This window comes from Heptranchias perlo, chromosome 2, assembly GCF_035084215.1.
Source record: "Heptranchias perlo isolate sHepPer1 chromosome 2, sHepPer1.hap1, whole genome shotgun sequence".
Classification (NCBI taxonomy): Eukaryota; Metazoa; Chordata; class Chondrichthyes; order Hexanchiformes; family Hexanchidae; genus Heptranchias; species Heptranchias perlo.
Genome location: NC_090326.1, coordinates 47978252 through 48005039, shown reverse-complemented (window position 1 = coordinate 48005039; position 26788 = coordinate 47978252). Strand labels below are relative to the sequence as shown.

The window sequence follows — 26788 nt, the reverse complement described above, 5'->3', positions numbered from 1 at the left end:
TTTGGGATGTTTTTCTGTGTTAAAAGTGCTACATAATTCCCAGATGTTATTCCCTTTCATATGGGATTAGAGGGTCCTGCTCCTGTAAGTGTTCGCTCTATTGTTATGGGCTGTCTTCTCCTGCAACCAGAATAAAAGAGGGGAGAAGTTCCAATTGCCGAGACGACATGCATCAATATCCAAGTGTCAGCATACAACCCTTAGCAAGTGTGATGACATGTACACGCAACTTCTAGCTAGATTAGATGGGAGGATTATTTTGGGATGAATGCATGTAAAGATGTGAGTGAAGGAACTCCCTGTAGCCCTGCAAATTTTTTCCTTTCAAGTACATATCCAGATCCCTTTTGAAGGCCATGATTGAATCTGCCTCCGCCACCCACTCGGGCAGTGCATTCCAGATCCTAACCACTCGCTGTGTAAAAAAGTTTTTCCCCATGTCACCTTTGGTTCTTTTGCCAACCACCTTAAATCTATGTCCTCTGGTTCTTGACCCTTTCACCAATGGGAACAGGTTCTCTTTATCTACTCTGTCTAGACCATTCATGATTTTGAATACCTCTATCAAATCTCCTTGCAATTGTTTCTGTTCCTAGGAGAACAACCCCAGCTTATCCAGTCTATCCACATATCTAAAGTCCCTCATCCCTGGAATCAATCTAGTAAATCTCTTCTACATCCTCTCTAAGGCCTTCACATCTTTCCTAAAGTGCGGTGCCCAGAACTGGACACAATACTCCAGTTGTGGCCGAACCAGTGTTTTATAAAGGTTCATCATGACTTCCATACTTTTGTACTCTATGCCTCTATTTATAAAGCCCAGGATCCCATATGCTTTTTTAACCGCTTTCTCAACCTGCTCTGCCACCTTCAACGACTCGTGCACATATACCCTCAGATCGCTCTGTTCCTGTACCCCTTTTTGAGTTGTACCCTCTAGTTTATATTGCCTCTCCTTGTTCTTCCTAACAAAATGCATCACCTTGCATTTTTCTGTGTTAAATTTCATTTGCCATGTGTCTGCCCATGCCACCAGCCTGTCTATATCCTCTTGAAGGCTATCACTATCCTCCTCACTGTTTACTACCCTTCCAAGTTTTGTGTTATCTGCAAATTTTGAAATTGTGCCTGTACACCCAAGTCCAAGTAATTAATATACATCAAGAAAAGCAGTGGTCCCAGCACTGACCCCTGGGGAACACCACTGTACACCTCCTTCCAGTCCAAAAAATAACCATTCACCACTACTCTCTGTTTCCTGTCCCTTAGCCAATTCTGTATCCATGTTGCTACTGCCCCCTTTATTCCATGGGCCGTAATCTTGATGATAAGCCTACCGTGCGGCACCTTATCAAATGCCTTTTGAAAGTCCATTTACACATCAACTGTATTGCCCTCATCTACCCTCTCTGTTACCTCATCAAAAAACTCTTTCAGGTTAGTTAAACACGATTTGCCTTTAACAAATCCATGCCGGCTTTTCCTAATCAACCCACACACCTCCAAGTGACTGTTAATTCTGTCCCGGATTATCATTTCTAAAAGTTTTCCCGTCACCGAGGTTAAACTGACTGGCCTATAGTTGCTGGGTTTATCCTTACACTCTTTTTTGAACAAGGGTGTAACATTTGCAATTCTCCAGTCCTCTGGCACCACCTCTGTATCTACGGATGTTTTGAAGATTATGGCCAGTACCTCCGCAATTTCCACCCTTACTTCCCTCAGCAACCTAGGATGCATCCTATCCAGACCGGGTGATTTATCTACTTTAAGTACAGCTAACTCTTCAAGTACCTCTTCTTTATCAATATTTAGCCCATCCAGTATCTTAACTATATTTTCCTTTACTGAGACTCTGGCAGCATCTTTCTCCTTGGTAAAGACATGCAAAGTACTCATTTAGTACCTCGGCCATCCCCTCTGTCTCAGTGAGTAGATCTCCTTTATGGTACCTAATCGGCCCCACCCCTCCTCTTTCTACCCATTTACTGTTTACATGCCGGTAGAAGACTTTTGGATTTCCTTTTATGTTAGCCACCAGTCTATTCTCATACTCTCTTTGCCCCTCTTATTTCCTTTTTCACTTCCCCTCTGAACTTTCTATATTCTGCCTGGTTCTCATTTGTGTTATCAACCTGACATCTGTCATACGCCCCTTTTTTCCGTTTCATCTTACTATCTTTTTTGTCATTCAGGGAGCTACGGCTTTAGTTGCCGTACCTTTCTCCCTCGTGGGAATGTACCTGAACCATTTCCTCCTTAAAGACCGCCCATTGTTTAATTACAGTTTTGCCTGCTGATCTTTGATTCCAATTTACCCGGGCCAGACCTGTTTTCATCCCATTAAAATTGGCCCTCCTCCAATTGAGTATTTTCACTTTAGAGTGGTCCGTGTCCTTTTCCATAGCTATTCTAAACCTAATGATACTATGATCGCTGCTCCCTAAATGCACCCCCACTGACACATATGTGGCATATTATTATTCCACCAATGTTAAGATGGATTATTTTCTTTGTCTTGTCATAAATTATGAAAACCAAGCTGGAAAAACTATTTGTATCATGGTATGATACAGCACAGGAGGAAGCCATTCGGCCCATCGTGCCTGTGCCGGCTCTTTGAAAGAGCTATCCAATTAGTCCTATTCCCCATAGCCCTGTAAATATTCATTAATATTTACAAAGAAAAAGAAAAAATACTTTCCTTTACATGCCACCTTATAACATTGTTGAAATGCCTCAAAATGATTAACAATATTGGGGGAAGATTTTCAATGTTTGCTATTATGATTTTGTCAGAAGTAGAAAATAGTGGAAATCTTGCCCAAGTACGAATTGTCAAGATGTGAAATGCTATAAAATGAAGTTTGAGTGGTCTTATACTAATCTGGAATATTCTGTGAGATATTAACTGGCTTTATTTCCAGCATAATGCCAGAGCTCCCATTCCACATTCCTAACGAAGTACAGATATGATACAGAATTTGCAAAATTTAAACTTAAGCAACAGCAGTTCTGACAATTTAATTCTCAAAAGCAGCAGCAATCTGGAAACCTGCGTTCCCCATAGCAGAACATGGAACATAAAGGAACACAATGAGTACTAAAACATATTGTGGTACCATCGTCTGTCAACTTCCGATTGGCTGCAGGCAGCAGAGGCTGTGAAATAATTTAGATATGGTGATTGGACATTGTCAATATTAGCAAAGCAGTGTCTGACGCAAACAAAAACAGAGGGAAAGGAAAAGAAACATCACTGAGAGGAAATAAGGGGAACTAAAGATAAATGGAAGGGCACAGAAAGAATGAAAGCAAATTAAAACAGAAGAAATACAAAGAGTTGAAATTATGCCAAGATACAAGTGTATAAACATGTAAAGTGTTTGTCTGAAATTCCTCTCTGCTATTTTAGCAGAGGTAGCAACTAGTTATTTCAAATGGGTAAGGGCTTCTGCTAAAATAGCTAGGAGGTGAATTTCAGACAAATGCATTAAGTGCTCTTAAACAAGTATCGCATGGTGGAATTTTACAGCTAAAGAGACCAGGAAATGAAACAGAATTGAAAGAAAGAGAACAACAAAGAGACAAGCATGTAATGCACAAACCTTGGATCAGTAGTTTCTCTCTATATTACCCATGCATGAGAATACATAAAGAAAAAGTAGGGTCAAAGAAATTGCTTCTCTATTTTTTCTTGGTTAATTCACATTTAGGTGTATACGGGGAAATATATACCAGGCCAAGTGGCAATTCTTCATATATGAGCCCGGACAGCAAATATCTGCCGGATTTTGGATTGTTGGGGACATCATAATAAGCTCAATTCTGTCCTCACCTGACCTCTACTTGTGTTATGACATACTAGATAATGATGAACAGTGGGAATGCTGACCTGTACTTTTTCCTCCCCAGCCCAAAGAGGCTAAGGCTAATTGGCTCCTACACTGGTTGACATCAGAGTCAACACAGAGTACCATACTATTTGCCCACTGTGCAACAGGGATCTGGGGTAAAGCATAGCATCTTAATTTAATATAACATTTGCATTTCCTTGAAATGTGGAGTTCACTGCCTGGTTTAACACTACTCATAAAAAAACTTAACTACAGATGCTATAAATCCTTCAAAGTTCTTTCACCTACAACCCCTTGATTTTTTTTTTACAAAATACTGGGACAGACTCAAATCTTTGATTTGAGACAGGGCATTTGGAAACAAATAATCCATGTAATTAAAAGTCTTGTATCTAAGCATGCATCCAGCCTGTCACTCCTTTCAAATATGTCACATCTGAAAGCGTGGCCACAGAGGTGTCACGATTTCGGTAGAGAAAAAATGTCAGGTGTGGCTCAAATAAGTTAATTGAGTAAACCACAACAAATCAAAGTAGCAAAAAATATCAATGAGAAGCGAATTAATAACGGAAAATTGAGTAAATACACAATGGGAGGAGAAGCAAGAAAATAGATATTTTATGATGCAAATAATTGGGAAGGAATTTGCAGAAGGATTACTTGTACTGGAAGAAACGTTTGCAAAGAGACAGATAAACAATACAATATCGGTGAGGCTCATATCTTTCAAATTGTTCATTAACGTATATAATTCTAATTCGATTCTTCCTTCAGTCCATTGCTGAATTACAGAGATGGCTGAACTGCTGTGGCTTTAGCTGGACTGCAGTGAACATGAGAAAGTGCGCTCCAGGTCCCGGACTACCTGTGAACAACGCCATCTACCAGCAATTCATGGTCCGCCAGCCAGGATTTTTAGGAAACACCTACAAATAAGACAAAACGCCAGAAATTGTTCCACGTACAGTACATCAGTAAATAGTACCTGTGACCTAAAAGCTAGCATATCTGTTAGTATGTCTTCCAATTTTTTTCCCGCACGCAACTTTCTCTCTCGGGTGCATTGCAAGAATATAACATAATATCCCGCCCCTCTGTCAAAAGGCGTTTGACAGAACTTGCTCCAGGTATCGATCCAAAACAGTGTCAGGGTTTGATTGACTAAAATAAGTCCACAGGATTATCCTTCGCAAAGTTTTCCTCCAATTAATGCTAATAACGAAGCCGATAATAAGACGGTCCCGAACGTCATTACGAGATTGGGGTTTGTACCGGCAAAGTGAGCGAGTTTTAGGTTCATCCGGTTGCTTTGAGACACCAAGAGTTGTCGATGGTCTCTGCAAAAAATGGGAACGTAACAGAATTGGGGTCGGGTTCGCTGACCCGGGCTGGGGCTGGGGCTGAGCTGGGCTGGGATTGGGGCTGATCTGGGCTGGGATTGGGGCTGAGCTGGGCTGGGATTGGGGCTGACCTGGGCTGGGGGCTGGGGCTGGGATTGGGGCTGAGCCGGGCCAGGTCTCACAGGCTCTGGACACTGTTTATATACGGGAATGAAAGGAGAGATTACCACCCCAAAAACTACGAACTGAACATGAAGTCAGAACAGCTCGTCGGAATAATAAACAAACCCCCACATCCGACACGTGGATTAGACTCACACCCGACACACGCGGATTGGACTCACACCCGACACACCGTTTCCAGTGGTGTGCCATAGGGCTCAATGTTAGGTCCCTTCCTGTTTGTGGTATATATTAATGATTTGGACTTGAATGTAGGGGCATGATTGGCAAATTTGCAGACAACACAAAAATTGGCCATGTAGTTGATAGTGAAGAGGATAGCTGTAGACTCCAAGAAGATATCAATGGGTTGGTGGAGTGGGCGGAAAAATGGCAAATGGAGCTCAACCCGGAAAAGTGTGAGACAATGCACTAAGGGAGGGCAAACAGTAAAAGGGAATACGCAGTAAGCGGGAATATATTGAGAGGGGTAGAGGAAGTGAGAGACCTTGGAGTGCATGTGCACAGGTCCCTGAAGGTGGCAGTACAGGTAGATAAGGTTGTGAAGAAGGCATATGGAATGCTCTCCGTTATTAGCCGAGGTAAAGAGTACAAAAGCAGGGATGTAATGATGGAACTGTATGAACCGCTGGTAAGGCCACAGCTGGAGTATTGTGTGCAGTTCTGGTCACCACATTACAGGAAGGACGTAATTGCTCTGGAGAGAGTGCAGAGAGGATTTACAAGAATGTTGCCAGGACTTGAAAAATGCAACTACGAGGAGAGAGTGGATAGGCTGGGGTTGTTTTCCTTGGAGCAAAGGAGGCTGAGGCGAGACTTGATTGAGATGTACAAAATTATGAGGCGTCCAGATAGAGTAGACAGGAAGTACCTGTTTCCCCTAGCGGAGAGTTCAAGAACTAGAGGACATAGATTTAAGCTGATTGGCAGAAGGATTAGAGGGGACAAGAGGAAAAATGTTTTACCCAGAGAGTGGTGGGTGCATGGAATTCGCTGCCCGAATTGGTGGTAGAGGCAGAGACCCTCAATTCTTTTAAAAAGTACCTGGACCTGCACCTAAACTGCTGTAAGCTGCAGGGCGACGGACCGGTTGCTGGAAGGTGGGATAAGAATGGGCACCTGGTTGTTCTTCGAGCCGGCACAGACACGATGGGCAGAAAGGCCCCCTTCTGTGGTGTATCTTTCCTTTGGTTCTAATCTGCACGCGGATTAGACTCACACCCGACGCACGGATCAGACTCACACCCGACACGCGGATTGGACTCACACCCGACACGCGGATTGGACTCACACCCGACGCACGGATTAGACTCACACCCGACGCACGGATTAGACTCACACCCGACACACGCGGATTAGACTCACACCCGACACACGGGGATTAGACTCACACCCGACACACGCGGATTAGACTCACACCCGACACACGCGGATTAGACTCACTCTCGACACACGGATTAGACTCACACCCGTCACACGGGGATTAGACTCACTCCCGACACACGGGGATTAGACTCACTCCCGACACGCGGATTGGACTCACACCCGACACACGCGGATTAGACTCACACCCGACACACGGATTAGACTCACTCCCGACACACGCGGATTAGACTCACTCCCGACACGGGGATTAGACTCACTCCCGACACACGCGGATTAGACTCACTCCCGACACGCGGGGATTAGACTCATTCCCGACACGGGGATTAGACTCACTCCCGACACACGGATTAGACTCACTCCCGACACGCGGGGATTAGACTCACTCCCGACACACGGATTAGACTCACTCCCGACACACGCGGATTAGACTCACTCCCGACACGCGGATTAGACTCACTCCCGACACGCGGATTGGACTCACACCCGACACACGGATTAGACTCACACCCGACACACGCGGATTAGACTCACTCCCGACACACGGATTAGACTCACACCCGACACACGCGGATTAGACTCACTCCCGACAGACGGGGATTAGACTCACTCCCGACACGCGGGGATTAGACTCACACCCGACACACGGGGATTAGACTCACTCCCGACACACGGGGATTAGACTCACTCCCGACACACGGGGATTAGACTCACTCCCGACACGCGGGGATTAGACTCACTCCCGACACGCGGGGATTAGACTCACTCTCGACACACGGGGATTAGACTCACTCCCGACACACGGGGATTAGACTCACACCCGACACACGCGGATTAGACTCACACCCGACACGCGGATTAGACTCACACCCGACACACGCGGATTAGACTCACACCCGACACACGCGGATTAGACTCACTCCCGACACGCGCGGATTAGACTCACTCCCGACACACGGATTAGACTCACTCCCGACACACGCGGATTGGACTCACACCCGACACACGGATTAGACTCACTCCCGACACACGGATTAGACTCACACCCGAAACACGCGGATTAGACTCACACCCGAAACACGCGGATTAGACTCACTCCCGACACACGGGGATTAGACTCACTCCCGACACACGGGGATTAGACTCACTCCCGACACACGCGGATTAGACTCACTCCCGACACACGGGGATTAGACTCACACCCGAAACACGCGGATTAGACTCACTCCCGACACACGGGGATTAGACTCACTCCCGACACACGGGGATTAGACTCACTCCCGACACACGGGGATTAGACTCACTCCCGACACACGGGGATTAGACTCACTCCCGACACATGCGGATTAGACTCACACCCGACACATGCGGATTAGACTCACACCCGACACATGCGGATTAGACTCACACCCGACACACGCGGATTAGACTCACTCCCGACACACGGATTAGACTCACACCCGACACACGCGGATTAGACTCACACCCGACACACGCGGATTAGACTCACACCCGACACGCGGATTAGACTCACACCCGACACACGCGGATTAGACTCACACCCGACACACGCGGATTAGACTCACACCCGACACATGCGGATTAGACTCACTCCCGACACGCGGATTGGACTCACACCCGACACACGGATTAGACTCACTCCCGACACACGGATTAGACTCACACCCGAAACACGCGGATTAGACTCACACCCGACACACGCGGATTAGACTCACACCCGACACACGGGGATTAGACTCACTCCAGACACGCAGAGATTAGACTCACTCCCGACACGGGGATTAGACTCACACCCGACGTGCGGATTAGACTCACTCCCGACACGCGGGGATTAGACTCACTCCAGACACGCGGAGATTAGACTCACTCCCGACACGGGGATTAGACTCACTCCCGACACGCGCGAATTAGACTCACTCCCGACACGCGGGGATGAGACTCACTCCCGACACGGGGATTAGACTCACTCCCGACACGGGGATTAGACTCACTCCCGACACGCGCGGATTAGACTCACTCCCGACACGCGGGGATAAGACTCACTCCCGACACGCGGAGATTAGACTCACTCCCGACACGGGGATTAGACTCACTCCCGACACGCGCGGATTAGACTCACTCTCGACACGCGGGGATTAGACTCACTCCCGACACGCGGATTAGACTCACACCCGACACACGGATTAGACTCACTCCCGACACGGGGATTAGACTCACTCCCGACACGGGGATTAGACTCACTCCCGACACGCGGATTAGACTCACACCCGACACACGGATTAGACTCAGTCCCGACACGCGGATTAGACTCATTCCCGACGTGCGGATTAGACTCACTCCCGACACGCGCGGATTAGACTCACTCCCGACGTGCGGATTAGACTCACTCCCGACACGCGCGGATTAGACTCACTCCCGACACGGGGATTAGACTCACTCCCGACAGGCGGGGATTAGACTCACTCCCGACACGGGGATTAGACTCACTCCCGACACGCAGGGATTGGACTCACTCCCGACACGCAGGGATTGGACTCACTCCCGACACGGGGATTAGACTCACTCCCGACACGCGGGGATTAGACTCACTCCCGACACGGGGATTAGACTCACTCCCGACACACGGGGATTAGACTCACTCCCGACACGCGGGGATTAGACTCACTCCCGACACGCGGGGATTAGACTCACTCCCGACACGGGGATTAGACTCACTCCCGACACGGGGATTAGACTCACTCCCGACACGCGGGGATTAGACTCACTCCCGACACGGGGATTGGACTCACTACCGACATGCGGGGATTAGACTCACTCCCGACACGGGGATTAGACTCACTCCCGACACGCGGGGATTGGACTCACACCCGACACGCGGGGATTAGACTCACTCCCGACACGGGGATTAGACTCACTCCCGACACGGGGATTAGTCTCACACCCGACACGCGGGGATTAGACTCACTCCCGACACGCGGGGATTAGACTCACTCCCGACACGCGGGGATTAGACTCACTCCCGACACGGGGATGAGACTCACTCCCGACACACGGGAGGATTACACTCACTCCCGACACGGGGATTAGACTCACTCCAGACACGCGCGGATTAGACTCACTCCAGACACGCGGGGATTAGACTCACTCCCGACACGGGGATTAGACTCACTCCCGACACGCGCGGATTAGACTCACTCCCGACACGGGGATTAGACTCACTCCCGACACACGGGGATGAGACTCACTCCCGACACGGGGATTAGACTCACTCCTGACACGGGGATGAGACTCACTCCCGACACACGGGGGGATTACACTCACTCCCGACACGGGGATTAGACTCACTCCAGACACGCGCGGATTAGACTCACTCCCGACACGGGGATTAGACTCACTCCCGACACGCGCGGATTAGACTCACTCCCGACACGGGGATTAGACTCACTCCCGACACGCGGGGATTAGACTCACACCCGACACGGGGATTAGACTCACTCCCGACACGCGGGGATTAGACTCACTCCCGACACACGCGGATTAGACTCACGCCCGACACGCGGGGATTAGACTCACTCCCGACACGCGGGGATTAGACTCACTCCCGACACGCGGGGATTAGACTCACTCCCGACACGCGGGGATAAGACTCACTCCCGACACACGGGGATTGGACTCACACCCGACACACGGGGATTAGACTCGCTCGCGACACACGGGGATTAGACTCACTCCCTACACGGGGATTAGACTCACTCCCGACACGGGGATTAGACTCACTCCCGACACACGGGGATTAGACTCACTCCCGACACGGGGATTAGACTCACTCCCGACACGCGGGGATTAGACTCACACCCGACACGGGGATTAGACTCACTCCCGACACGGGGATTAGACTCACTCCCGACACGGGGATTAGACTCACTCCCGACACGCGGGGATTAGACTCACTCCCGACACGGGGATTAGACTCACTCCCGACACACGGGGATTAGACTCACTCCCGACACGCGGGGATTAGACTCACTCCCGACACGCGGGGATTAGACTCACTCTCGACACACGGGGATTAGACTCACTCCCGACACACGGGGATTAGACTCACACCCGACACACGCGGATTAGACTCACACCCGACACGCGGATTAGACTCACACCCGACACACGCGGATTAGACTCACACCCGACACACGCGGATTAGACTCACTCCCGACACGCGCGGATTAGACTCACTCCCGACACACGGATTAGACTCACTCCCGACACACGCGGATTGGACTCACACCCGACACACGGATTAGACTCACTCCCGACACACGGATTAGACTCACACCCGAAACACGCGGATTAGACTCACACCCGAAACACGCGGATTAGACTCACTCCCGACACACGGGGATTAGACTCACTCCCGACACACGGGGATTAGACTCACTCCCGACACACGCGGATTAGACTCACTCCCGACACACGGGGATTAGACTCACACCCGAAACACGCGGATTAGACTCACTCCCGACACACGGGGATTAGACTCACTCCCGACACACGGGGATTAGACTCACTCCCGACACACGGGGATTAGACTCACTCCCGACACACGGGGATTAGACTCACTCCCGACACATGCGGATTAGACTCACACCCGACACATGCGGATTAGACTCACACCCGACACATGCGGATTAGACTCACACCCGACACACGCGGATTAGACTCACTCCCGACACACGGATTAGACTCACACCCGACACACGCGGATTAGACTCACACCCGACACACGCGGATTAGACTCACACCCGACACGCGGATTAGACTCACACCCGACACACGCGGATTAGACTCACACCCGACACACGCGGATTAGACTCACACCCGACACATGCGGATTAGACTCACTCCCGACACGCGGATTGGACTCACACCCGACACACGGATTAGACTCACTCCCGACACACGGATTAGACTCACACCCGAAACACGCGGATTAGACTCACACCCGACACACGCGGATTAGACTCACACCCGACACACGGGGATTAGACTCACTCCAGACACGCAGAGATTAGACTCACTCCCGACACGGGGATTAGACTCACACCCGACGTGCGGATTAGACTCACTCCCGACACGCGGGGATTAGACTCACTCCAGACACGCGGAGATTAGACTCACTCCCGACACGGGGATTAGACTCACTCCCGACACGCGCGAATTAGACTCACTCCCGACACGCGGGGATGAGACTCACTCCCGACACGGGGATTAGACTCACTCCCGACACGGGGATTAGACTCACTCCCGACACGCGCGGATTAGACTCACTCCCGACACGCGGGGATAAGACTCACTCCCGACACGCGGAGATTAGACTCACTCCCGACACGGGGATTAGACTCACTCCCGACACGCGCGGATTAGACTCACTCTCGACACGCGGGGATTAGACTCACTCCCGACACGCGGATTAGACTCACACCCGACACACGGATTAGACTCACTCCCGACACGGGGATTAGACTCACTCCCGACACGGGGATTAGACTCACTCCCGACACGCGGATTAGACTCACACCCGACACACGGATTAGACTCAGTCCCGACACGCGGATTAGACTCATTCCCGACGTGCGGATTAGACTCACTCCCGACACGCGCGGATTAGACTCACTCCCGACGTGCGGATTAGACTCACTCCCGACACGCGCGGATTAGACTCACTCCCGACACGGGGATTAGACTCACTCCCGACAGGCGGGGATTAGACTCACTCCCGACACGGGGATTAGACTCACTCCCGACACGCAGGGATTGGACTCACTCCCGACACGCAGGGATTGGACTCACTCCCGACACGGGGATTAGACTCACTCCCGACACGCGGGGATTAGACTCACTCCCGACACGGGGATTAGACTCACTCCCGACACACGGGGATTAGACTCACTCCCGACACGCGGGGATTAGACTCACTCCCGACACGCGGGGATTAGACTCACTCCCGACACGGGGATTAGACTCACTCCCGACACGGGGATTAGACTCACTCCCGACACGCGGGGATTAGACTCACTCCCGACACGGGGATTGGACTCACTACCGACATGCGGGGATTAGACTCACTCCCGACACGGGGATTAGACTCACTCCCGACACGCGGGGATTGGACTCACACCCGACACGCGGGGATTAGACTCACTCCCGACACGGGGATTAGACTCACTCCCGACACGGGGATTAGTCTCACACCCGACACGCGGGGATTAGACTCACTCCCGACACGCGGGGATTAGACTCACTCCCGACACGCGGGGATTAGACTCACTCCCGACACGGGGATGAGACTCACTCCCGACACACGGGAGGATTACACTCACTCCCGACACGGGGATTAGACTCACTCCAGACACGCGCGGATTAGACTCACTCCAGACACGCGGGGATTAGACTCACTCCCGACACGGGGATTAGACTCACTCCCGACACGCGCGGATTAGACTCACTCCCGACACGGGGATTAGACTCACTCCCGACACACGGGGATGAGACTCACTCCCGACACGGGGATTAGACTCACTCCTGACACGGGGATGAGACTCACTCCCGACACACGGGGGGATTACACTCACTCCCGACACGGGGATTAGACTCACTCCAGACACGCGCGGATTAGACTCACTCCCGACACGGGGATTAGACTCACTCCCGACACGCGCGGATTAGACTCACTCCCGACACGGGGATTAGACTCACTCCCGACACGCGGGGATTAGACTCACACCCGACACGGGGATTAGACTCACTCCCGACACGCGGGGATTAGACTCACTCCCGACACACGCGGATTAGACTCACGCCCGACACGCGGGGATTAGACTCACTCCCGACACGCGGGGATTAGACTCACTCCCGACACGCGGGGATTAGACTCACTCCCGACACGCGGGGATAAGACTCACTCCCGACACACGGGGATTGGACTCACACCCGACACACGGGGATTAGACTCGCTCGCGACACACGGGGATTAGACTCACTCCCTACACGGGGATTAGACTCACTCCCGACACGGGGATTAGACTCACTCCCGACACACGGGGATTAGACTCACTCCCGACACGGGGATTAGACTCACTCCCGACACGCGGGGATTAGACTCACACCCGACACGGGGATTAGACTCACTCCCGACACGGGGATTAGACTCACTCCCGACACGGGGATTAGACTCACTCCCGACACGCGGGGATTAGACTCACTCCCGACACGGGGATTAGACTCACTCCCGACACGCGGGGATTGGACTCACACCCGACACGCGCGGATTAGACTCACTCCCGACACGGGGATGAGACTCACACCCGACACACGGGGATTAGACTCACTCCCGACACGGGGATTAGACTCACTCCCGACATGCGGGGATTAGACTCACTCCCAACACGCGGGGATTACACTCACTCCCGACACGCGGGGATTAGACTCACACCCGACACGGGGATTAGACTCACACCCGACACGGGGATTAGACTCACTCCCGACACGCGGGGATTAGACTCACACCCGACACGGGGATTAGACTCACACCCGACACGGGGATTAGACTCACTCCCGACACACGGGGATTAGACTCACTCCCGACACGCGGGGATTAGACTCACTCCCGACACGCGGGGATTAGACTCACTCCCGACACGCGGGGATTAGACTCACTCCCGACACGGGGATTAGACTCACTGCTGACTCGCGGGGATTGGACTCACACCCGACAAGCGGGGATTAGACTCACTCCCGACACGCGGGGATTAGACTCACTCCCGACACGGGGATTAGACTCACTCCCGACACGCGGGGATTAGACTCACTCCCGACACGGGGATTAGACTCACTCCCGACACGGGGATTAGACTCACTCCCGACACGCGGGGATTAGACTCACTCCCGACACGCGGGGATTAGACTCACTCCCGACGCGGGGATTAGACTCACTCCGGACACGCGGGGATTAGACTCACTCCCGACACACGGGGATTAGACTCACTCCCGACACACGCGGATTAGACTCACTACAGACACGGGGATTAGACTCACTCCCGACACGCGGGGATTAGACTCACACCCGACACGCGAGGATTAGACTCACACCCGACACGCGGGGATTAGACTCACACCCGACACGGGGATTAGACTCACACCCGACACGCGGGGATTAGACTCACACCCGACACGGGGATTAGACTCACACCCGACACGCGGGGATTAGACTCACTACCGACACGCGGGGATTAGACTCGCTCCCGACACGTGGGGATTAGACTCACTCCCGACACGCGGGGATTGGACTCACTCCCGACACGGGGATTAGACTCACTCCAGACACGTGGGGATTAGACTCACTCCCGACACGCGGGGATTAGACTTGCTCCCGACACGGGGATTAGACTCACTCCAGACACGCGCGGATTAGACTCACTCCCGACACGGGGATTAGACTCACTCCCGACACGCGGGGATTAGACTCACTCCCGACACGGGGATTAGACTCACTCCCGACACGCGGGGATTAGACTCACTCCCGACACGGGGATTAGACTCACTCCCGACACGCGGATTACACTCACACCCGACACGCGGGGATTAGACTCACACCCGACACGGGGATTAGACTCACTCCAGACACGCGCGGATTAGACTCACACCCGACACGGGGATTAGACTCACTCCCGACACGCGGGGATTAGACTCACACCCGACACGCGGGGATTAGACTCACACCCGACACGGGGAATAGACTCACTCCCGACACGCGGGGATTAGACTCACTCCCGACACGCGGGGATTAGACTCACACCCGACACGGGGAATAGACTCACTCCCGACACGCGGGGATTAGACTCACTCCCGACACACGTGGATTAGACTCACACCCGACACACGTGGATTAGACTCACTCCCGACACACGCGGATTAGACTCACTCCCGACACGCGGGGATTAGACTCACTCCCGACACGGGGATTAGACTCGCTCCCGACACACGGATTAGACTCACTCCCGACACACGGGGATTAGACTCACTCCCGACACGGGGATTAGACTCGCTCCCGACACACGGATTAGACTCACTCCCGACACGGGGGGATTAGACTCACTCCCGACACGCGCGGATTAGACTCACTCCCGACACGCGGATTAGACTCACTCCCGACACGCGGGGATTAGACTCACTCCCGACACACGCGGAATAGACTCACTCCCGACACACGCGGATTAGACTCACTCCCGACACGCAGGGATTAGACTCACTGCCGACACACGCGGGGATTAGACTCACACCCGAGGATTAGACTCACACCCGACACACGCGGATTAGACTCACTCCCGACACACGGGGATTAGACTCACTCCCGACACACGGGGATTAGACTCACTCCCGACACATGGGGATTGGACTCACTCCCGACACACGCGGATTAGACTCACTCCCGATACACGCGGATTAGACTCACTCCCGACACACGCGGATTAGACTCACTCCCGACACACGCGGATGAGACTCACACCCGACACACGGATTAGACTCACTCCCGACACGCGGGGATTAGACTCACTCCCGACACGCGGGGATTAGACTCACTCCCGACACACGCGGATTAGACTCACTCCCGACACGCGGGGATTAGACTCACTCCAGACACGGGGATTAGACTCACTCCCGACACGCGCGGATTAGATTCACTCCCGACACGCGGGGATTAGACTCACTCCAGACACGGGGATTAGACTCACTCCCGACACGCGGGGATTAGACTCACTCCCGACACGGGGATTAGACTCACTCCCGACACGCGGGGATTAGACTCACACCCGACACGCGCGGATTAGACTCACACCCGACAGACGGGGATTAGACTCACACCCGACAGACGGGGATTAGACTCACTCCCGACACGGGGATTAGACTCACTCCCGACACGCGCGGATTAGACTCACACCCGACACGGGGATTAGACTCACTCCCGACACACGGGGATTAGACTCACACCCGACACGCGGGGATTAGACTCACACCCGACAGACGAGGATTAGACTCACACCCGACAGACGGGGATTAGACTCACTCCCGACACGCGGGGATTAGACTCACTCCCGACAGACGGGGATTAGACTCACACCCGACAGACGGGGATTAGACTCACTCCCGACACGCGGGGATTAGACTCACTCCCGACAGACGGGGATTAGACTCACACCCGACAGACGGGGATTAGACTCACTCCCGACACGCGGGGATTAGACTCACTCCCGACAGACGGGGATTAGACTCACACCCGACAGACGGGGATTAGACTCACTCCTGACAGACGGGGATTAGACTCACACCTGGATTAGACTCACTCCCGACACGGGGATTAGACTCACTCCTGACTCGCGGGGATTGGACTCACACCCGACACGCGGGGATTAGACTCACTCCCGACACGGGGATTAGACTCACTCCCGACACGCGGGGATTAGACTCACTCCCGACACGCGGGGATTAGACTCACTCCCGACACGGGGATTAGACTCACTCCCGAAACGGGGATTAGACTCACACCAGACACGCGGGGATTAGACTCACTCCCGACACGCGGGGATTAGACTCACTCCCGACGCGGGGATTAGACTCACTCCCGACACGCAGGGATTAGACTCACACCAGACACGCGGGGATTAGACTCACTCCCGACACGCGGGGATTAGACTCACTCCCGACGCGGGGATTAGACTCACTCCCGACACGCGGGGATTGGACTCACTCCCGACACGCGGGGATTAGACTCACTCCCGACACGCGGGGATTAGACTCACTCCTGACTCGCGGAGATTGGACTCACACCCGACACGCGGGGATTAGACTCACTCCCGACACGGGGATTAGACTCACTCCCGACACGCGGGGATTAGACTCACTCCCGACGCGGGGATTAGACTCACTCCCGACACGCGGGGATTGGACTCACTCCCGACACGCGGGGATTAGACTCACACCCGACACGCGGGGATTAGACTCACTCCAGACACGCGGGGATTAGACTCAGACCCGACACGCGGGGATTAGACTCACACCCGACACGCGGGGATTAGACTCACTCCCGACACGCGGGGATGAGACTCACTCCCGACACGCGGGGATTAGACTCACTCCCGACACGCGGGGATTAGACTCACTCCAGACACGCGGGGATTAGACTCACTCCCGACACGCGGGGATTAGACTCACTCCCGACACGAGGATTAGACTCACTCCCGACACGCGGGGATTAGACTCACTCCCGACACGGGGATTAGACTCACTCCCGACACGCGGGGATTAGACTCACTCCCGACACGCGGGGATTAGACTCACTCCCGACACGCGGGGATTAGACTCACTCCCGACACGCGGGGATTAGACTCACACCCGACACGCGGATCAGACTCACTCCAGACACGCGCGGATTAGACTCACTCCCGACACGCGGGGATTAGACTCACTCCCGACACGGGGGGATTAGACTCACTCCAGACACGCGCGGATTAGACTCACACCCGACACGGGGATTAGACTCACTCCCGACACGCGGGGATTAGACTCACTCCCGACACGCGGGGATTAGACTCACTCCCGACACGCGGGGATTAGACTCACACCCGACACGGGGATTAGACTCACTCCCGACACGGGGATTAGACTCACACCCGACACGCGGGGATTAGACTCACTCCCGACACGCGGATTAGACTCACTCCCGACACGCGGGGAATAGACTCACTCCCGACACGGGGAATAGACTCACTCCCGACACGCGGGGATTAGACTCACTCCCGACACGCGGGGATTAGACTCACTCCCGACACGGGGAATAGACTCACTCCCGACACGCGGGGATTAGACTCACTCCCGACACGGGGATTAGACTCACACCCGACACGCGGGGATTAGACTCACTCCCGACACGGGGATTAGACTCACACCCGACACACGGGGATTAGACTCACTCCCGACACGCGGGGATTAGACTCACTCCCGACACGCGCGGATTAGACTCACACCCGACACGCGGGGATTAGACTCACTCCCGACACACGCGGATTAGACTCACTCCCGACACGGGGGGATTAGACTCACTCCCGACACGCGCGGATTAGACTCACTCCCGACACGCGGGGATTAGACTCACTCCCGACACGCGGATTAGACTCACTCCCGACACGCGGGGATTAGACTCACTCCCGACACACGGGGATTAGACTCACTCCCGACACGCGGATTAGACTCACTCCCGACACACGGATTAGACTCACTCCCGACACACGCGGATTGGACTCACTCCCGACACACGCGGATTAGACTCACTCCCGACACGCGGGGATTAGACTCACTCCCGACACACGGGGATTAGACTCACTCCCGACACACGCGGATTAGACTCACTCCCGATACACGCGGATTAGACTCACTCCCGACACACGCGGATTAGACTCACACCCGACACACGCGGATTAGACTCACACCCGACACACGCGGATTAGACTCACTCCCGACACATGGGGATTAGACTCACTCCCGACACATGGGGATTAGACTCACTCCCGACACACGCGGATTAGACTCACTCCCGACACACGGATTAGACTCACTCCCGACACGCGGGGATTAGACTCACTCCCGACACGCGGGGATTAGACTCACTCCCGACACACGCGGATTAGACTCACTCCCGACACGCGGGGATTAGACTCACTCCCGACACACGCGGATTAGACTCACTCCCGACACGCGGGGATTAGACTCACTCCAGACACGGGGATTAGACTCACTCCCGACACGCGCGGATTAGACTCACTCCAGACACGGGGATTAGACTCACCTCAGACACGGGGATTAGACTCACTCCCGACACGCGCGGATTAGACTCACTCCAGACACGGGGATTAGACTCACCTCAGACACGGGGATTAGACTCACTCCCGACACGGGGGGATTAGACTCACACCCGACACGCGCGGATTAGACTCACTCCCGACAGACGGGGATTAGACTCACTCCCGACACGCGGGGATTAGACTCACTCCCGACACGCGGGGATTAGACTCACACCCGACAGACGGGGATTAGACTCACACCCGACAGACGGGGATTAGACTCACTCCCGACACGGGGATTAGACTCACACCCGACAGACGGGGATTAGACTCACTCCCGACACGCGGGGATTAGACTCACTCCCGACAGACGGGGATTAGACTCACTCCCGACACGCGGGGATTAGACTCACACCCGACACGCGGGGATTAGACTCACTCCCGACACGCGGGGATTAGACTCACTCCCGACACGCGGGGATTAGACTCACTCCCGACACGCGGGGATTAGACTCACACCCGACACGCGGGGATTAGACTCACTCCCGACACACGGGGATTAGACTCACACCCGACAGACGGGGATTAGACTCACTCCCGACACGCGGGGATTAGACTCACTCCCGACACGGGGGGATTAGACTCACACCCGACAGACGGGGATTAGACTCACTCCCGACACGCGGGGATTAGACTCACACCCGACACGCGGGGATTAGACTCACTCCTGACACGCGGGGATTAGACTCACACCCGACACGGGGATTAGACTCACTCCCGGGGATTAGACTCACTCCCGGGGATTAGACTCACTCCCGGGGATTAGACTCACTCCCGACACGCGGGGATTGGAGTCACTCCCGACACGCGGGGATTAGACTCACACCCGACACGCGGGGATTAGACTCACTGCCGACACGCGGGGATTAGACTCACACCCGACACGGGGATTAGACTCACTCCCGGGGATTAGACTCACTCCCGGGGATTAGACTCACTCCCGGGGATTAGACTCACTCCCGACACGGGGATTAGATTCACTCCCGACACACGGGGATTAGACTCACTCCCGACACGCGCGGATTAGACTCACACCAGACACGCGGGGATTAGACTCACTCCAGACATGGGGATTAGACTCACTCGCGACACGCGGGAATTACACTCACTCCCGACACGCGGGGATTAGACTCACTCCCGACACGCGGGGATTAGACTCACTCCCGACACACGGGGATTGGACTCACTCCCGACACGCGGGGATTACACTCACTCCCGACACGCGGGGATTAGACTCACTCCCGACACGCGGGGATTAGACTCACTCCCGACACGCGGGGATTAGACTCACTCCCGACACGCGGGGATTAGACTCACTCCCGACACGCGGGGATTAGACTCACTCCCGACACGCGGGGATTAGACTCACTCCCGACACGCGGGGATTAGACTCACTCCAGACACGCGGGGATTAGACTCACTCCCGACACGCGGGGATTAGACTCACTCCCGACACGCGGGGATTAGACTCACTCCCGACACGGGGATTAGACTCACTCCCGACACGCGGATTAGACTCACTCCAGACACGCGCGGATTAGACTCACTCCCGACACGCGGGGATTAGACTCACTCCCGACACGCGGGGATTAGACTCACTCCCGACACGGGGGGATTAGACTCACTCCAGACACGCGCGGATTAGACTCACACCCGACACAGGGATTAGACTCACTCCCGACACGCGGGGATTAGACTCACTCCCGACACGCGGGGATTAGACTCACTCCCGACACGCGGGGATTAGACTCACTCCCGACACGGGGATTAGACTCACTCCCGACACGCGGGGATTAGACTCACTCCCGACACGGGGATTAGACTCACACCCGACATGGGGATTAGACTCACTGCCGACACGCGGGGATTAGACTCACACCCGACACGCGGGGAATAGACTCACTCCCGACACGCGGGGATTAGACTCACTCCCGACACGCGGGGAATAGACTCACTCCCGACACGCGGGGATTAGACTCACTCCAGACACGCGCGGATTAGACTCACTCCAGACACGCGCGGATTAGACTCACACCCGACACGGGGATTAGACTCACTCCCGACACGCGGGGATTAGACTCACTCCCGACACGGGGATTAGACTCACTCCCGACACGCGGATTACACTCACACCCGACACGCGGATTAGACTCACACCCGACACGGGGATTAGACTCACTCCCGACACGCGGGGATTAGACTCACTCCCGACACGGGGATTAGACTCACTCCCGACACGCGGATTACACTCACACCCGACACGGGGAATAGACTCAATCCCGACACGCGGGGATTAGACTCACTCCCGACACACGCGGATTAGACTCACACCCGACACACGCGGATTAGACTCACTCCCGACACACGCGGAATAGACTCACAACCGACACACGGATTAGACTCACTCCCGACACACGCGGAATAGACTCACTCCCGACACACGCGGATTAGACTCACTCCCGACACACGGGGATTAGACTCACTCCCGACACGCGGGGATTAGACTCACTGCCGACACGCGCGGATTAGACTCACTCCCGACACACGCGGATGAGACTCACACCCGACACACGCGGATGAGACTCACTCCCGACACACGGGGATTAGACTCACTCCCGACACACGCGGATTAGACTCACTCCCGATACACGCGGATTAGACTCACTCCCGACACACGCGGATTAGACTCACACCCGACACACGCGGATTAGACTCACTCCCGACACACGCGGATGAGACTCACACCCGACACACGGATTAGACTCACTCCCGACACGCGGGGATTAGACTCACTCCCGACACGCGGGGATTAGACTCACTCCCGACACACGCGGATTAGACTCACTCCCGACACGCGGGGATTAGACTCACTCCAGACACGGGGATTAGACTCACTCCCGACACACGCGGATTAGATTCACTCCCGACACGCGGGGATTAGACTCTCTCCAGACACGGGGATTAGACTCACTCCCGACACGCGGGGATTAGACTCACTCCAGACACGGGGATTAGACTCACCTCAGACACGGGGATTAGACTCACTCCCGACACGGGGGGATTAGACTCACACCCGACACGCGCGGATTAGACTCACACCCGACAGACGGGGATTAGACTCACACCCGACAGACGGGGATTAGACTCACTCCCGACACGCGGGGATGAGACTCACTCCCGACACACGGGGATGAGACTCACTCCCGACACGCGGTGATTAGACTCACACCCGACAGACGGGGATTAGACTCACTCCCGACACGCGGGGATTAGACTCACTCCCGACAGACGGGGATTAGACTCACACCCGACAGACGGGGATTAGACTCACTCCCGACACGCGGGGATTAGACTCACTCCCGACAGACGGGGATTAGACTCACACCCGACACGCGGGGATTAGACTCACTCCCGACACGGGGATTAGACTCACTCCTGACTCGCGGGGATTGGACTCACACCCGACACGCGGGGATTAGACTCACTCCCGACACGGGGATTAGACTCACTCCCGACACGCGGGGATTAGACTCACTCCCGACACGCGGGGATTAGACTCACTCCCGACACGGGGATTAGACTCACTCCTGACTCGCGGGGATTGGACTCACACCCGACACGCGGGGATTAGACTCACTCCCGACACGGGGATTAGACTCACTCCCGACACGCGGGGATTAGACTCACTCCCGACGCGGGGATTAGACTCACTCCCGACACGCGGGGATTTGACTCACTCCCGACACGCGGGGATTAGACTCACTCCCGACACGGGGATTAGACTCACTCCCGACACGCGGGGATTAGACTCACTCCCGACACGGGGATTAGACTCACTCCCGACGCGGGGATTAGACTCACTCCCGACACGCGGGGATTTGACTCACTCCCGACACGCGGGGATTTGACTCACTCCCGACACGCGGGGATTAGACTCACACCCGACACGCGGGGATTAGACTCACTCCCGACACGCGGGGATTAGACTCACTCCCGACACGCGGGGATTAGACTCACTCCCGACACGCGGGGATTCGACTCACTCCAGACACGCGGGGATTAGACTCACTCCTGACACGCGGGGATTAGACTCACTCCCGACACGGGGATTAGACTCACACCCGACACGCGGGGATTAGACTCACTCCCGACACGCGGGGATTAGACTCACTCCCGACACGCGGGGATTACACTCACTCCAGACACGCGGGGATTAGACTCACTCCCGACACGCGGGGATTAGACTCACTCCCGACACGCAGGGATTAGACTCACTCCCGACACACGGGGATAAGACTCACTCCCGACACGGGGATTAGACTCACTCCCGACACGCGGGGATTAGACTCACTCCCGACACGCGGGGATTAGACTCACTCCCGACACGCGGGGATTAGACTCACTCCCGACACGCGGGGATTAGACTCACTCCCGACACGCGGGGATTAGACTCACTCCCGACACGCGGGGATTAGACTCACCCCGACACGCGGGGATTAGACTCACTCCCGACACGCGGGGATTAGACTCACACCCGACACGCGGATTAGACTCACACCCGACACGCGGATTAGACTCACTCCCGACACACGCGGATTAGACTCACACCCGACACGCGGATTAGACTCACTCCCGACACACGCGGATTAGACTCACTCCCGACACGCGGGGATTAGACTCACACCCGACACGCGGATTAGACTCACTCCCGACACACGCGGATTAGACTCACTCCCGACAAGCGGGGATTAGACTCACTCCCGACACGCGGGGATTAGACTCACTCCCGACACGGGGATTAGACTCACACCCGACATGGGGATTAGACTCACTGCCGACACGCGGGGATTAGACTCACACCCGACACGCGGGGAATAGACTCACTCCCGACACGCGGGGATTAGACTCACTCCCGACACGCGGGGAATAGACTCACTCCCGACACGCGGGGATTAGACTCACTCCAGACACGCGCGGATTAGACTCACTCCAGACACGCGCGGATTAGACTCACACCCGACACGGGGATTAGACTCACTCCCGACACGCGGGGATTAGACTCACTCCCGACACGGGGATTAGACTCACTCCCGACACGCGGATTACACTCACACCCGACACGCGGATTAGACTCACACCCGACACGGGGATTAGACTCACTCCCGACACGCGGGGATTAGACTCACTCCCGACACGGGGATTAGACTCACTCCCGACACGCGGATTACACTCACACCCGACACGGGGAATAGACTCAATCCCGACACGCGGGGATTAGACTCACTCCCGACACACGCGGATTAGACTCACACCCGACACACGCGGATTAGACTCACTCCCGACACACGCGGAATAGACTCACAACCGACACACGGATTAGACTCACTCCCGACACACGCGGAATAGACTCACTCCCGACACACGCGGATTAGACTCACTCCCGACACACGGGGATTAGACTCACTCCCGACACGCGGGGATTAGACTCACTGCCGACACGCGCGGATTAGACTCACTCCCGACACACGCGGATGAGACTCACACCCGACACACGCGGATGAGACTCACTCCCGACACACGGGGATTAGACTCACTCCCGACACACGCGGATTAGACTCACTCCCGATACACGCGGATTAGACTCACTCCCGACACACGCGGATTAGACTCACACCCGACACACGCGGATTAGACTCACTCCCGACACACGCGGATGAGACTCACACCCGACACACGGATTAGACTCACTCCCGACACGCGGGGATTAGACTCACTCCCGACACGCGGGGATTAGACTCACTCCCGACACACGCGGATTAGACTCACTCCCGACACGCGGGGATTAGACTCACTCCAGACACGGGGATTAGACTCACTCCCGACACACGCGGATTAGATTCACTCCCGACACGCGGGGATTAGACTCTCTCCAGACACGGGGATTAGACTCACTCCCGACACGCGGGGATTAGACTCACTCCAGACACGGGGATTAGACTCACCTCAGACACGGGGATTAGACTCACTCCCGACACGGGGGGATTAGACTCACACCCGACACGCGCGGATTAGACTCACACCCGACAGACGGGGATTAGACTCACACCCGACAGACGGGGATTAGACTCACTCCCGACACGCGGGGATGAGACTCACTCCCGACACACGGGGATGAGACTCACTCCCGACACGCGGTGATTAGACTCACACCCGACAGACGGGGATTAGACTCACTCCCGACACGCGGGGATTAGACTCACTCCCGACAGACGGGGATTAGACTCACACCCGACAGACGGGGATTAGACTCACTCCCGACACGCGGGGATTAGACTCACTCCCGACAGACGGGGATTAGACTCACACCCGACACGCGGGGATTAGACTCACTCCCGACACGGGGATTAGACTCACTCCTGACTCGCGGGGATTGGACTCACACCCGACACGCGGGGATTAGACTCACTCCCGACACGGGGATTAGACTCACTCCCGACACGCGGGGATTAGACTCACTCCCGACACGCGGGGATTAGACTCACTCCCGACACGGGGATTAGACTCACTCCTGACTCGCGGGGATTGGACTCACACCCGACACGCGGGGATTAGACTCACTCCCGACACGGGGATTAGACTCACTCCCGACACGCGGGGATTAGACTCACTCCCGACGCGGGGATTAGACTCACTCCCGACACGCGGGGATTTGACTCACTCCCGACACGCGGGGATTAGACTCACTCCCGACACGGGGATTAGACTCACTCCCGACACGCGGGGATTAGACTCACTCCCGACACGGGGATTAGACTCACTCCCGACGCGGGGATTAGACTCACTCCCGACACGCGGGGATTTGACTCACTCCCGACACGCGGGGATTTGACTCACTCCCGACACGCGGGGATTAGACTCACACCCGACACGCGGGGATTAGACTCACTCCCGACACGCGGGGATTAGACTCACTCCCGACACGCGGGGATTAGACTCACTCCCGACACGCGGGGATTCGACTCACTCCAGACACGCGGGGATTAGACTCACTCCT

At 55.0% G+C, this 26788-nt stretch overlaps 1 long non-coding RNA gene across 1 annotated transcript in view; it reads right to left on the bottom strand.

Moving 5' to 3' along the window:
* Positions 1-2992: 2992 nt before the first annotated feature.
* The window catches only part of LOC137333528 (uncharacterized), a 59613-nt gene continuing 35817 nt past the window's right edge, over positions 2993-26788 (bottom strand). The window contains exon 2 of the long non-coding RNA XR_010965908.1: positions 2993-4783. This is a non-coding gene — a long non-coding RNA (uncharacterized lncRNA). The remainder of the gene's footprint in view (positions 4784-26788) is intronic.